The 13,957-nt window shown below is 50.1% G+C and overlaps 1 long non-coding RNA gene across 1 annotated transcript; it reads left to right on the forward strand.

The window, feature by feature from the left end:
* The first annotated feature begins 895 nt into the window (after nt 1-895).
* LOC137218703 (uncharacterized) lies at nt 896-6,269 on the forward strand. Its single transcript, XR_010940822.1, has 2 exons — nt 896-3,985; nt 5,179-6,269. It is a non-coding gene; the product is annotated as an uncharacterized lncRNA (long non-coding RNA).
* Nucleotides 6,270-13,957: the final 7,688 nt, after the last annotated feature.

Below are 13,957 nucleotides of genomic sequence, written 5' to 3' on the forward strand. Positions count from 1 at the left end.
ACTTACAGAGAACAGACTTGTGGTTGCCAAAGGGAAGGGGGAGTGGGGGAGGGAAGGATTGGGAGTTTGGGATTAGCAGATGCAAACTAGCGTGTATAGGATGGATAAACAAGGTTCTACTGTATAGCACGGGGAACTATATTCATATCCTGTGATAAACCATAATGGAAAAGAATATGAAAGAGAATGTATATATATATAACTGCGTCACTTTGCTGTACAGCAGAAATTAACACAACATTGCCAATCAACTATACTTCAATAAAATTTAAAAAAAAAAGGTAGAATCTAATTCTCTTCCCCTTGGATCTGGGCTGGCCATAGTGACTAGCTTAACCAATATAATGTGGTAGAAATGACATTTTGAACTTTCAAGGTTAGGTCATAAGTCTTGCAGCATCTGTCTGGGCCTCTTAAAATGCTTACTGTTTGAAACACTTGCCCTAGGAAACCAGCAGCCATGCTGGGGTCACCCAAGCCACATGAAGGGGCCATGTGCAGGTGTCCTGGTCAAGAGCCCTGGCTGAGCTCTCACTGGACATCCAGCATCAACCGTCAGCTATGTGAGTGAGCCGTCTAGGACATCCAGACCAGGTGAGCCTGCAGATGACTCCTGCCCGAGCCTCCACCAGATTGTAACCTCACAAGAGACCTCAAGTGAGAACCATCTAGTTGAGCCCAGGCAACCTACAGAATGGTGAAAGATAACACTTAATTGTTGTTTTAAGATACTGAATTTGGGGAGGTAATTTGTTACATAGTAAAAGATGACTGGAACAGTTGGCTTTCTTCCTCTCCCCTCAAGTTAGAAGATGGCCTCCTCAGCTACGAGCATCATTACAAACAACCACATCTAAAAACAGAAGTAAGGAAGTAGGTACAGACCAAAGTCTTTCTGCTTGAGTGACTTTCAGGGGGAGGAATATCTTACCCAGAAGTCACCCGGCAGAATCCCCCGTATTCTCATTGGCCAGAACTGGGTCACACAGCCTCTCCTAACCACTAGACAGGCTGGGTACAGCCTCTTTAGTGGGAGGTAGGCAAAGGAATAGGAGGCTGGGAATCACTGTCGTTTGGTCAACCAACAGCGTCGGCTCTACTTTGTTGATGTGGTGGTGGTTCTAGGGGGAAGAACAATCAGGTGGGAAAATGACCCCATGCTAAAGACGGAACCTTCACTGCTCCTTCCAGAAGCGAAGCTGCCTCAGTGGGAACAAGTTTATTGAAAGCTCCTTCTTTAGGTAGGAAGCATGGTGTACTGCCTGGAGTCCCCCGCTGGGAGGCAGAACCTGGCTCTAGAGCTTCCGTTCTGTGCCTCAGGTTCCTTATCTGCACACTGAAAGGATTCCTTCCAACTCCTTCACGTTAGGAGAAGCTGGGGCAGGAGGGAAGTGCTGGACGCTTACAGTGTGTGGAGGCCATGCACTGCCCAAGTCAAGCTCGGCAGAGCCTGCTCTGGCCACAGATGTTGGGATTTGCCAAACACACTCTAATCTCTTAATGAGAAATGAAAATGGTGCCTGGTTCCTCCACTTAATTGCCCCTTTGAAAACAACACACGGGAGATTTACAGTGATCACCATAATCGCCTCGTAAAAACCCAAGAACTTGAGGACTGACATGCCTCATTTCTGGGAGGAATTAGAGGCAAAAATTAAGGCAAAGAATTCCTGGCCTGCCTTGGCCTTGGCTCCCTGGAATCCAGGACTCTGCCCACAGAGAGCCTGCCACCCTGGACAGCTTCCTGGCCCCAGCAAATACGGCTCCAAATGCTCCGCAGCAGTGTTTCCTCACAGGTCTGCTCCCTGGATCTCTGTCATTGGTACTGCCTAAGGAAGGTGGACCAAATGCCAGAGGGCCTGACATCCCTGAGGGTCAGATGGAGGTCCTCAAGGAGGAGAGAGAGGAATCTTGCTGCACCCGCTAGCGACATCTGAGCTAAAGGACGGGAGGGGAGGGGAGATGCGGAGGTGGGAGCACAGGCTGTCCCTAGTCACTGGAAAGCCGCAGCTCTCAGGTTCTCCTGAGGCCATCCACCTTGATTTGCACACCTCCCACGACAAGGTGTTCTGATCTCCCAGGACATCTACTAAGGCAGCCTGGCAGGGAGAAACTTCACACTCAGCTCAGCAGAAGTCTCTTGCCTTTCACTGCCTCATAACTGGACTCAGAATCACTGAGTGTCAAGGTTAGAACTGTCCTCTGGGTTTGCATCTCCAGCTTCTCCCCTCGACAGCAATATTCCTTTCTTTCTTCCCTCTCACTCTCCTCTACTCATGCATTCAAAAATATCTATTAAATCCCTGACGTGCATCAGAAACTACCGATTCTTACCACAGTAGCCAGAGTGGTGCTTTTAAAACCTGAATCAGATCACTCTCCAAATCAAAGGGAAGGCGGCTTCTGCACGGCTCTCATGCCCCGCCCTTCGCCCACTCTGCTCCAGCCACGCTGGCCCTCCTTGCTGTTCCTGGAAAACACCAGGGATCCTCCCACCTCAGCGCTTTTGCCCTTGCTGTTCCCACTGCCAGGAAGGCCCTTCCCCCGTATATCCAAATGCCTCCCTCCCTCACTTCCTTCCAGGCCTTTCCTGACCTCCCTACATAAAATTGCACCCCTACTCTCTCTATTATCCTCCCCAACTTTATTTCTGTCCATCGTGCTCATTACCTTATGAGACACAGTCCACGCTAAGATTTGCTGATTGTCTCTCTTTCTACACTAGAAGGTAGGCTCCAAAGGGCAGGGATTTTTGTCTTTATTTTTTTTTTTTTCACGATTATATTAAAACACTTAGCACAGCAGCTGTCACATGGTAGGTGCTCAACAAATATCTGTTGAGTGAATGAACCATGTGGAGAGAGCAGAGAAAAAGATAAACCGCCCGCCCTTGTGGAGCTTAGAGTCTGGTGGCAGAGGCAGACGTTAGGCAAATAGTCACCTGTAGGACTAAGTGACTCAACTGTGGTAAACGCTGGTGGGAACGCGGCAGGTGGAATGAGGGTGATCTGACCACAGGTCAGACAGACCAGTTGGCGGAAATTTGGCACAAAAATCCTCTGTTCGCGAGAGGATTGGACATGTAGGGTGATGAGGGTTTGGGCCGCGAAGCTTCGGGAGGAAAAGGTGCTGGAGAAGTTTGGGGTGCCACCTCTAGACCCTCTAAAGGCAACGGGACTCTGTGACGAGAGGGTGGCCGTCCGCAAACGGGGTTCAAGTCCCCGCTCCTCTGCTTCTTCCCAGCCACTCACCCTGGGGCAAGCCACCTCAGGGCCAGAGCACTAGGTTCCTTGTCTGTGGGCTGGAGAAGGGATAACTAGGCCTGCCGGGAGGAAGGCATGAAATATCGGGTAGAGCCGGAGACTGTAGGTGCTTGGTGAGTGCCAGCGCCTTTCTGGCCCCTTTCTTCTTTGTTGAACTTTTCAACACCCAATCTCTTTTCAAACGGCTGCTCCGCCTTCTCTCCTGGCCCCTCACAGCCTTTGGGAGCAGTATGAGGAAGGGAAGCATCTAATCAACCTGAATGTCAACTGCAGGTTAACAGAAATGAACAGGACCTTTGGGGGCAGCATGTGACAGAGGATTAGACTGATTTCTGCTGAGCCCCAGCCCCTCCTGGGCTCTGGGCCAAACAGGGTTGGCTTTGGAGCTATTGACTACATCTCCCATCAGCCTCCGGGCCGATGCCTGCTGACCCATCATGGGACCATGTGACTAGAATGAAGCTTGGGGTGGGGGATGCCTGACAAAGCTAGTGACACAACTAGTGTTGCCAACTGCCAGGCTCTGGGAGGAGCCCTCCTTGACTGACAACCTAGAGAGAGCTCCCAGCACAGACCCATGCACGCATATACACGTGTTCGCGTGCGCACACACACATGCACACGCATATCCACACACAGCTCCTGGCTCCACAGCCCCCCCCCCAACCCCCATGGGAGGACGAACTCCCTGCTCCCTCACATCCTGCTCTCTCTCCTGATTGGTAAGTGGGGGAGGGAGGTTGGTAGGAGGCAGCAAACACATCACTTCTTCCCATGGTTAGCGTGGACAGTGGCTACACTCAGGCGTGTGGCAAACTCTCCCGTACTGTGGGCCGGCTCCAGTGTTAAGCAACGGAGAAGCAATGAATCAGATCTGAGTCTTGGCCTCAGGGATCACATTCTATTGGGGACAACAGACACTTGCACAGATAATTACTATATAAACTACACAGTAGAGGATCCAAGAGGGAACCTGCAGAAAGAAAACCTGGATTACACTTTGGGGGTTGAGGGTGGTGACAGGAAAGGCTTTGGGATAAGGTAGCCTTTAAGCTGGGCTGAGGTTGGATGGAAGGGCTCCTAGGTTGGTAGAACTGCGCAAAGTCACAGAGGCGGGAGAGTGAGGGGCCGGCAGGAAATGGCAAAATGCCTGATGTCAGCCTAGAGCACAGGTGGGATGTAATTGCTTTCACCACAGCGATTCGGTTTGTAACCAGCCCTGAAGAACCCTCCCAGGGGCTAATGCCTCCCAATCCTTCCCTGCGTCCGCCGGACACCTCGGATGGCTTTGGATGGCTCCTAGGGGACCAGAAGACCACTGTCTTTCTTGTTTGCTACTTCACTGCCCTGCTTGGCCCTACATTCGACTCCTTCAAATTAGCCTCTCTTGCATCATCTCAAGTGTCCCTTGGAGGTGCTCCTGCCTCTTCTCTCCCTGCTTACATGCATCTCATCCCTCAAGGACAGAGGAGTCCTGCTTCCTCCAGGGAAGCCCTCCTAACCACTCCGGCTCACTCTGGCCTCCTCATCAGATCACCTGAAATGCCTGAAGTAACCATGTGGTTCACTCAATGACCCCTTTTCAGTAAAGATGCTTTGTCATATGCTGTAGAATGATGCTACTTTCACAACAAGAAATCCACTAGAGTCTTTAATATATGCATATGTATAACTGATTCACTTTGCTGTACAGCAGAAACTAACACAACATTGTAAAGCAACTACACTCCAAAAAAAATTAATTAAAAAAAGAAATCCACTAGAGTCTGTCTAAACAAAGAAAGGGAGATTGATTACAAGGGACTTAAGAGTCTCAAGTGACCTAACGCAGGAAAGGACTTGACCTAGCTCAAGACCCCAGGGGGATGGTTCTCCCCACCTCTATCTCTGCCCCTTTGCTCTTTTCTTTTCCTAGACTGGCCTTCTCTGCCCTTCTGATCAGATGGGGGAAAACATGACAGTTCACAGCACCCATCATATCCAGCCATGTGGAAAGAATCTCCACATTTTCAAGAGAGGGTGATTGGACCAATTGGAGCAGGTGTCCCACTCTAGCCCAGTCAGCTTTGGGAGGGGAATGGGGTCACATGGTGCTAACACGGCTGCCAGGCTACCCCTCTGGGAGTCATTCCTCACAGTCCTGGGGGTTGGTGAGTGGTCTGTTCTAAGAGAAAGGAATTGTCATGAGCAGAGCAGGTACCCCAAAGGTGCCTGTTACATATCTACTGATGTAATGTGACTATGTGCTCATGAATTTCAGTTCCAGACTATCCTACTGACCTACTCTGCGACTTCAGGCAAGTCCCTACCCTTCTCTTGGGGTTGCAGTTTCTTCATTTGTACACAGAGGATGGTGGGTCTACGTGTTCTTTTGGGCTCCCTAACCCTCTTGGACTTTGGGCCAATTACCCTTTTTGAATCTCAGTTTTCTCATTTATGAAATGGGATAATGATATCTACCTCACAGAGTTATTGTAAGAGTGAGCATGAACATATCTAACAAGCGTCGGGTACAGAAATGCTCAAGAAATGCTAGTGACTCTCATAGATTTAAATTGGGGTGGCTGCCCTGCTCACAGTGATTTCCCCCAAGGGTCATGGCTGCGATGCCCTCATGTGTTTGGGAGAATTGCTCCTCCTTTAGTTGGGGGCTGCCATCCTCTGATAGTGATTTGCAAGGAGTGAGCATGGGTCCCAAATTGGATCATTCAAAGTGCTTCTCGGGGGCTTTTTTCCAACTGCTGCCCTTTTGTCTCTGTTTGCAGAACTGTGAGAGCAGGAAGCTTGCCAACAGCCAGGTCCCCAACCTTGTGGAGAAAGTGGTCTGGAAAAGTGATGCTGACATGAAGAGGATGTTTGAGTACTTGGTTCCAGACCTCACTAAATCCAGTTACATCCTTGCCATGAACCAACGGCTCCTGATAATACCTTCTCCCTTCCCTTTCTAAGCCTCAGTATCCTTATCTATAAAATAATGGGGCTGCATCCTTCCCCCTTTATCTCTGATGCTCTATTACTATGTTCATTAATTTATTATTTCCATCAATTAGTCAGTCAGTATCCCTTGTGCATCTGTTCTGTCTCTGGCCCTATGGTGGACACTGAGACTCTTGGTAAAGGAATAATTCCCATCCCCGGTTCTCAAGACTCAGAGTTAGGCAGGGGAGGGAGTTAAGCAACCATTCAGGACTGAGTGTGGTAACGGCTGTGACAGAGGGAAGCACAAAAACTGTGGGGATGTCAGAGAAGGAGACATATCCTCATTTGTAAGTCTTCCTGGAGGAGGTGGCAGGAGCTGAGTTTTTCAGACGGGGGTGGGTGCGGAGAGAGGAGGAAGAGTATTCCAGGCAGAAGAACCTGCCTTTGTAAGGGCCCAAAAGAGAATGAGAGAAAGTAGCTGCCTGGGGCCGGAGGGGAGGGGACACAGGAGATGACCTTCTTTGTATTTTCTACCCATGTAACTTCTGGGAAAACAAGAAAAAACATCATTTTTTTAAAGCTTGGAAAATCCCCAGGGTGGAGTCTTTAAACAGGGATGAAAAGAAGTGACTTCTGACCACAGTAAAGCCCTGGAATGAATGATGCTTCCCCTAGTAGGCTGCCCCATTGGTCCTTGGTCCCATCACGAAATCCACTCTCACAGTTGCATTCAGCGGCTGGTCCTAAGGCTGTTGGATCCATCTAAAAATAGGAAGGCCTGGAGCCTAAGGCCAAGCAGATGACAGAAGAGCAGCCCAGGAAGGCCTGGGAGGAGTGTAAACATCCCCACCTCATAGGAAACACACTCATTACATTCTGAGCAAAAGCGGTTAATGATGCACCCTGGAGAAAACATGCAGTTATTGCCCCCAAACATGCCAAAGCCCTGCTAATGACTGCACGCCTGCTCCGAAGCAGAAGCTGTTCCAGATGCTGCCGCTTGTCTCTGGAAGAGCCCTTCCTTCTTCCTGCCTGAGGTTCCGGAATTTTCCTTGGATTCTAGTCCTTAGGGAGACATATGGTGGGCTGGGGTGGGGAAAGTGATTGCCCTCCTGGGCCTCATAGGGGCAGCCTAGGGGATCTCTGCCTTACAGACTGCTGTGGAGGCTGTGCCTTCCTGCCTGCCTGGCGTGGTGGGGGAAGAAGGGTGCCAGGCGCGAAGCTGGGAGCCAGCGCTCTAGATGACGCTGGGCTGAGGGAGGTGAGCTCTAAACTTGAGCATTTTCAGCTTCTGCATCTATAATGAGTAATGAGTCTATAGGGAAGCAGTAATTTGCACACTTGAAGCCCCAGACACACTCAGCAGTGGCTGCCACTGGACGAGCCCTGGGCTTGGAACTATCTCCCGGCTGGGTGACTCTAGGCAGTTGCCCCACCTCTGTGAACCTCCATACCCTCATCTGTAAACTGGGGATGGTTTTGGAAATTAACATTTTTTTCTCTTGTTAAAGAACTCATGCATGCTTAGTATCTATTTTTTAAATATGTAATCAACCCGTCTTTGTGATACACTCCTATGATTTCAATTCAAGAGATGCAAACGGAGGAATTCCGCGGCGGCCCGTGGTTAGGACTCCGCGCTTTCAGTGCTGAGGGCCCGGGTTCAATCCCTGGTGGTGTCTTCCTCTCACTCCTGTTTTATAACCGCACCATTTCTCTTCTGCTTTGCCAGCTGCTCTTGGTTTCTGGTGTATCAAATGCATACATTTTAAAAACTTTTAAATGAGGTATTAGCACATATAAACACAGCAAAGTGCATATATCTCAAGAGCAAAACTTGGTGAATAATGTTTATAGTTTTAATTCCTAAAAAAAAAAAGAAAGAAAAATGACCCCAATCTATCACCTAGAGATAAAACTGTTGATATTGTGGTGTACTTTCTTCCCATTCTTTTTCTATGTATGTATACATACATAAACATTGATACCATACTGTGTGACTGTTTTGGGGGTTTTTTTTTGCGGTACGCGGGCCTCTCACTGTCGCGGCCTCTCCCGTTGCGGAGCACAGGCTCCGGACGCGCAGGCTCAGCGGCCATGGCTCACGGGCCCAGCCGCTCCGCGGCATGTGGGATCTTCCCGGACCGGGGCACGAACCCGTGTCCCCTGCATCGGCAGGTGGACTCTCAACCACTGTGCCACCAGGGAAGCCCTACTGTGTGACTTTTGTATGCTGTTTTTTATATCTAACATTATATCAAAAATATTTCCTCATGTCATTAAAAAGTCCTCAAAAATGTTCTACTTTCAACGTTTGCCCAATGTTTCAAGGAACAGAGCAAACCTACTGCAGGACATTAGGTTCAATTTTTCCCCTATTATAAATAACACAGTGATGACCACCCCTGAATGAACATGCATCGTTGAGCACATCCCTCAAGGTGAATTCCTAGCAGGGGAATTACTGAATCAAATAATATGAACTAAGTATTAGAACTCAGAATAAAATGGAGGGGGGCGGGGAGCGGTCAGGTCTGGCTCGCAGAGCTGCTGTGTTACGGATGTTCTGTAAGGCTCTGGCCTAGTGCTGGACACAGACACAGGGTTCCAGGAGTGTGAGCTAAGGGGTCCCAGAGCGAGGACAGGTCAATGCCTGCTCCTCCCCCTCCCCCGGGGCCCTGCCCTCTAGGGCCTCCCTCCCTGGAGCCCTCTGACAGCCACAAAGGAGCGTCTCGGTCTTGTCTGAGCTTTATTATTTTAATCACTGGTGCTTTGCCAAGTGGTGGGCTGGTGAATGTTTAACAGCTGGATTGGGGGGGGAGGGGCACGGAGTAGAGAGGAGTAGCTTCTGATTTATAGCATTTGTCAATTTCTGGTGTAAAACCTCCCACCGTGACTGATTTCAAACTACCAACATGTCACTGAAAGCAGGGCTGGGAGGAGATGCTACTCTCACCAGCGGGTGGGAGCCAGCTCCAGCACTCCAGTTCTAGTCTTTCTACCTGCCCGTCTCCCACTTCTCCCTCTTCTTAACCCCTCCCATTCATCCCCCACCCTGAGGCTCATCCAAGGTGATAGAGAAGGAAGACTCTGTGGGATGTGAATGTGGCTAGAGAGCGAGAACATCCTCTCCCAGGTCTCTAAAGGTAAAACTGAGGCTCAGGGAGGTCAAGATGATTGCCCCGGCTCACCCAGCCAGGGGATCCTTCACAGGGTGTTCTTCTCTGGCCCCTGCTCGGCGGTACTTCTCAATGTTAGCCTGTGCCTGCTACTGTGGGAATACGCTGGCTTTTCTAACCACTCCTCTTCCTCTCTGGTGACTCCAGTGCTTGGATCCACAAGAGGTTGGGTCCCAGGCCTTGCCTTCAAGGAGCTGAGAGCCACGTAGGGAGGCAGACACCCGAGGCAGAGAGGCGAGTGCTCTATAGAAGCTGCCCTGTTCAGTGGACTCCAGGCTGGGCTTCCAGACTCCTCGCTTCTCTCTTTATAGCAGACTTTGTCCCTTCCTCCTTCTTAAGGGAACCTGTTTTGTTTCAGTATCCACTCTCTAACACACAGCAACCCACTTCATGTGAAAGTGACCCATTCCTGGGAGTAGGTAGGTTCTGATTTGTCCTAGTCAAAACTGTAATTCATTCCTCCTTGCCAGTGATTGGTTTAGGAGTGGGGAAGTGATCCAACTCTGGCCAATGAGAGCTGAGGAGACATTGGGGGAGGGGGAGGGGAGCTTTTTTCTCCTAAGAAATAGGCAGAGAAGGAGACAACCTCTCTTCTTCTGGATACTTGGAACTCAGTGTTGTAGTTCTGGGTGCTGTAATTATCTGTTGCCAGCCTGAAGATGAAGCCAACCCATGAGGGACAACAGAGCCAAGAGAATCACAGAAAAGGGGAGCCAGAGCCCTAACTGTATCCTGCCTCTGACCTTCTTGTTAGGGAGAAAACATATTTCCCTACAGCCTAAATCACTTTGAGTTGAGATTTTCTGTACTTGAAGCCCAAAACATCCTAAATGATAAAACCCTTCTGGTCTATCATCCACATTGCAAATGCAGTGATTACTAGACAACAGCAATCTTATCATATCATTTCCTGATTCCAGTCCTCCCATGGCTTCTCTGAGGAGTTAGGATAAAGTCTTTGTTCAGTGTCTTCTCTCCCTGACAGATAATGTCAGCCCCTCAGGATAGGACTGTGGTTCTCCATCAATGGCTCCCTGGTGCCCAGCATAGAGTCAGCCACAGGCAGGTACTAGTAAATACCGTTGAATAAGTGCAGAGAAGGAGGAGTTGGGGGACAGAGTCCTAGCCTCCATTTCTGGCTTTGCACTGACTTGCTTTGAGACTTTAGGCAAGTCTCTCCCCTTCCTGGACCTCAATATCCAAAACTGTGAAGAAGGTATATTGGACTAAAGTGGTAGTTTAAGAATGGGGATTAAGGGACTTCCCTGGTGGCGCAGTGGTTAAGAATCCGCCTGCCAATGCAGGGGACACGGGTTCGAGCCCTGGTCCCAGAAGATCCCAGATGCCAAGGAGCAACTAAGCCCGTGCACCACAAGTACTGAAGCTGGTGCGCCTAGAGCCCGCGCTCCGCAACAAGAGAAGCCACTGCAACAAGAAGCCCGCGCACTGCAACGAAGAGCAGTCCCTGCTCGCCGCAGCTGGAGAAAAGTCCTCGTGCAGCAACAAAGAACCAGTGCAGCCAAAAAAAAAAAAAAAGACTTTAAAAATAGTCCACATCAAAAAGAGCTTAAAAAAAAAAAAAAGAATGGGGATTAAAAAATACCTCTCAGCTACTCCATATGATAGTAGTTGTGCTTCTAATATCCACCAATGGATGAAAAATTAAAATGACCACAAAGCTTTTCACTGAGGGTATTTCTCAGTCACAGCAGCTTCGACAACCATTTGCAAAGCATTCATACCTGTGTGTGAGATACATTGTGCGTCCTCTTTACAGACAGCACAGGGTGCCACGTGGTTTCCAGATGACGTGCTTTAGCTAAAGGGCCTGTAGGTTGGGAATCAGTGGCCCAGGTCCTCTCAGAGTTCTCCAGGCCCTGGGTTTATGTGTCTAACATGGACCACAGGAGCTGTGCAACTTGCTCAGGATCACACAGCGAATGAGTGGTGGATTCTAACTCACTCTTCTCCAGCCCGACTCCCTTGGCTCAGCCGGCCTGGCTGACAGCACCGCTCTCTCTCAGCTACCCTGGAAATGAGAAGCAGGGAGGCCCGAGAGCCCTGAGATTGCCTAGGGTACAGGTGAGGTGGATGGCAGAACGCTGACAGTCCCAAATGACATGGAACATGCTTCAGATGCCAGGTGTGTGGTTTAGGAGCAGCTGGAATTACACGCTCAGGGCTGCACCAACATTGTCTGCGTCTGAGCCTGAACCGAGTCTGGACCTTGCAGAGGCAATGACTGCGTTGGGGGTCTCAGCCCAGGGCCACGGAGCTGAGCAGAGAGGCAGCAAGGGCAGGAGGCAGATTCCTAGCTGGAAATCAGGCACAGGGATCTTTTCCCTTTCCAGACACTTGTGGTCATTTGTTTGTTTGTTCGTTCGTTCGTTCGTTCATTCATTCATTCAGCAAGGTAGTCAGTCAGTCACTCAACAATGCTTACCGAGCTGTACAGCTCTGCAGCCTGGCACAGGGTCCAGGGATGAACTGGGCACAGAGGAGCAAACGCAGAGCACGTGCTTAAGGCTCAGTCAGGCCAGAGGCGCGGGTGGGCCTTTTGCCTGCCAAAGGAGAAATGGGGAAATGTTTTCCAGAAGATAAAATGATTATCTTCTGTGAGTGGTTCTCAAAGGACAAGGAGGAGTCCATCAGGCAGGTTAGGTGGAATCCTTCAGAGGGAAAGATGGGCCTTCCCGTTAATTAAAGTCTTAGGAGATCGAGGGGCTGGCTGGAAAAGTAAATGAGACTGCCTTTGTACCCAAAGCTGGCAAAGCGGGTTTGCTCACTTCAATTAGCAAAGGCTCCGAGTGGGACAGGACCTCGCACTCTGCTGAAAATGGCTCTGTAGAGAACGTGTGTGTGCTGAGGGGGAAACAGGGTGCAGGGGGACGGGGGAGAAAGGAGGCGGTGGGGCCTCGGGTGGGTCAGGTCGTGCGGCCCCTGCCAGCCGTGTTAAGGATTCAGCTGACTTCTGAGCTGATGGGGAGCCACTGCACGTGTTTAACCGATGAGACATTGCTCCAGCTGCTGAGGAGAGAAGGAACCGGAGTGGGAGGTAGGGGTCCCAGCCAGGAGGCTACCGCAGTCGGCAGTGTGAGAACTGACACTGGCCTGAACAAGAACTGAGACAGAGGGATGAGAGAAGAGACAACAACTGAGAGAAACTTCTGAGAACCAACAGGTCTTGGTGAGTGGAGGTGGTCAGAGAGGGAGAGAAAGGAGTAGAGGGTGATGGCCAGTTCCTGGATGTGTGACAGAGTTGAGGTTTAAGGTACCATCTGAGATGGATGCTGGAGGCCCTCCCTCTGCCCTGGTCTGAAGTGAATGGGTGTGAAGGGTCTGATGCTTTCGCAGAAGCAGAGCCTCGGTTCATCGTATGCTCAGCCTCCCATCTGGTCTCTTAGCCTCCAGCCTCTTTGCTCTCCAGTCTCTCTGCTGTCACACTGATCTAAACAAGGAATCTGATCTTGTCACTCCCCTGCTGAAAACTTTTCAAAGGCTTCCTGTTGTCTCTAGAAAGAAGTAATCTTCTTAGCCTGGCAAATAAGTCATCTACAATCTGATTCCATCTACCTTCTTTGTCTCAGTCCCCTGACACTCTACGCTAGCCACAGTGAACTATAATACTAACAAGAAAAACAACAACAGCTACAATAGCTCCACACAGTATTGATATGTTCCAGGCAGTGTCCTAAGAACTTTACACATATTAGCTCATCTAATTTTTAGTAGAAAAATACTGAAAGTCTTGCGCTTCCCGGAATGGACTATATCCCCTTGCCTTTAGACCTTTGCACCTGACGTTTTCTTGTCCTGGTAGCCAGCCGTCCTGCCAGCCATCTGATTCACATTTATCCGCCATCAACTTGTGCCAGGCACTATACTAAGTGCTAGGGATCCAAATATGAGTGAGACATGGTACCTTCCCTCAAAGTATACAGAGTCTAGTGTGGGAGACAGACACATGGAGAGTCAGTAAGGTAAGTGCAGTGATGAGATGAGATGGGGCACAGAGAATGAGCCTTCATCCAGCTTGGGCCTGCTCACCACCCCCCCACCCCTGCAACTGGAGTTCTACCCCCTCCAGGAAGCCTTCTGGATTTGCCAGGCTGGGTGGGCTCCCTTTTCTGTGTCCCTGCAGTCCCTGCTCTGCCCGCATCACACACTGACCACACAGTGAAGGGAGAGGACAGTCTGATTCATCACTGACTCAGGACCCAGGGCAGCCTGGACACAGATCCTCGGGATTTGCTGAATGGAAGTGCTTGAGGTCTGAAGAGGCACCAGGAGGAGCATCCCCCTCCTGGGTTCTTCTCTGATGCTGTCTCCAGAGTCAGGCCTGCCCTTGCTCTCTTTCCCGAGGCTGGCGCAGGCCCCTCAGCCCAGAGAGCACTGCAGGGGTCAGGCTCTGCGGGTAAGGCTGGGGCTGCTGCTTTCATCCCTAGTTCAGGAGAAGCCTGGTTAGAAAAGACCACACCAAAATGGGCACCCAATATGCCCCCTCGCCAGGCTGCAACTGTCTGCCCCAGGCTTTCTCCTCTTTTTTTTTTTAATTTAATATTTATTTATTTCTTTAGCTGCGTCAGGTCTTAGCTG

This window comes from Pseudorca crassidens, chromosome 2 (genome assembly GCF_039906515.1).
Source record: "Pseudorca crassidens isolate mPseCra1 chromosome 2, mPseCra1.hap1, whole genome shotgun sequence".
Classification (NCBI taxonomy): domain Eukaryota; kingdom Metazoa; phylum Chordata; class Mammalia; order Artiodactyla; family Delphinidae; genus Pseudorca; species Pseudorca crassidens.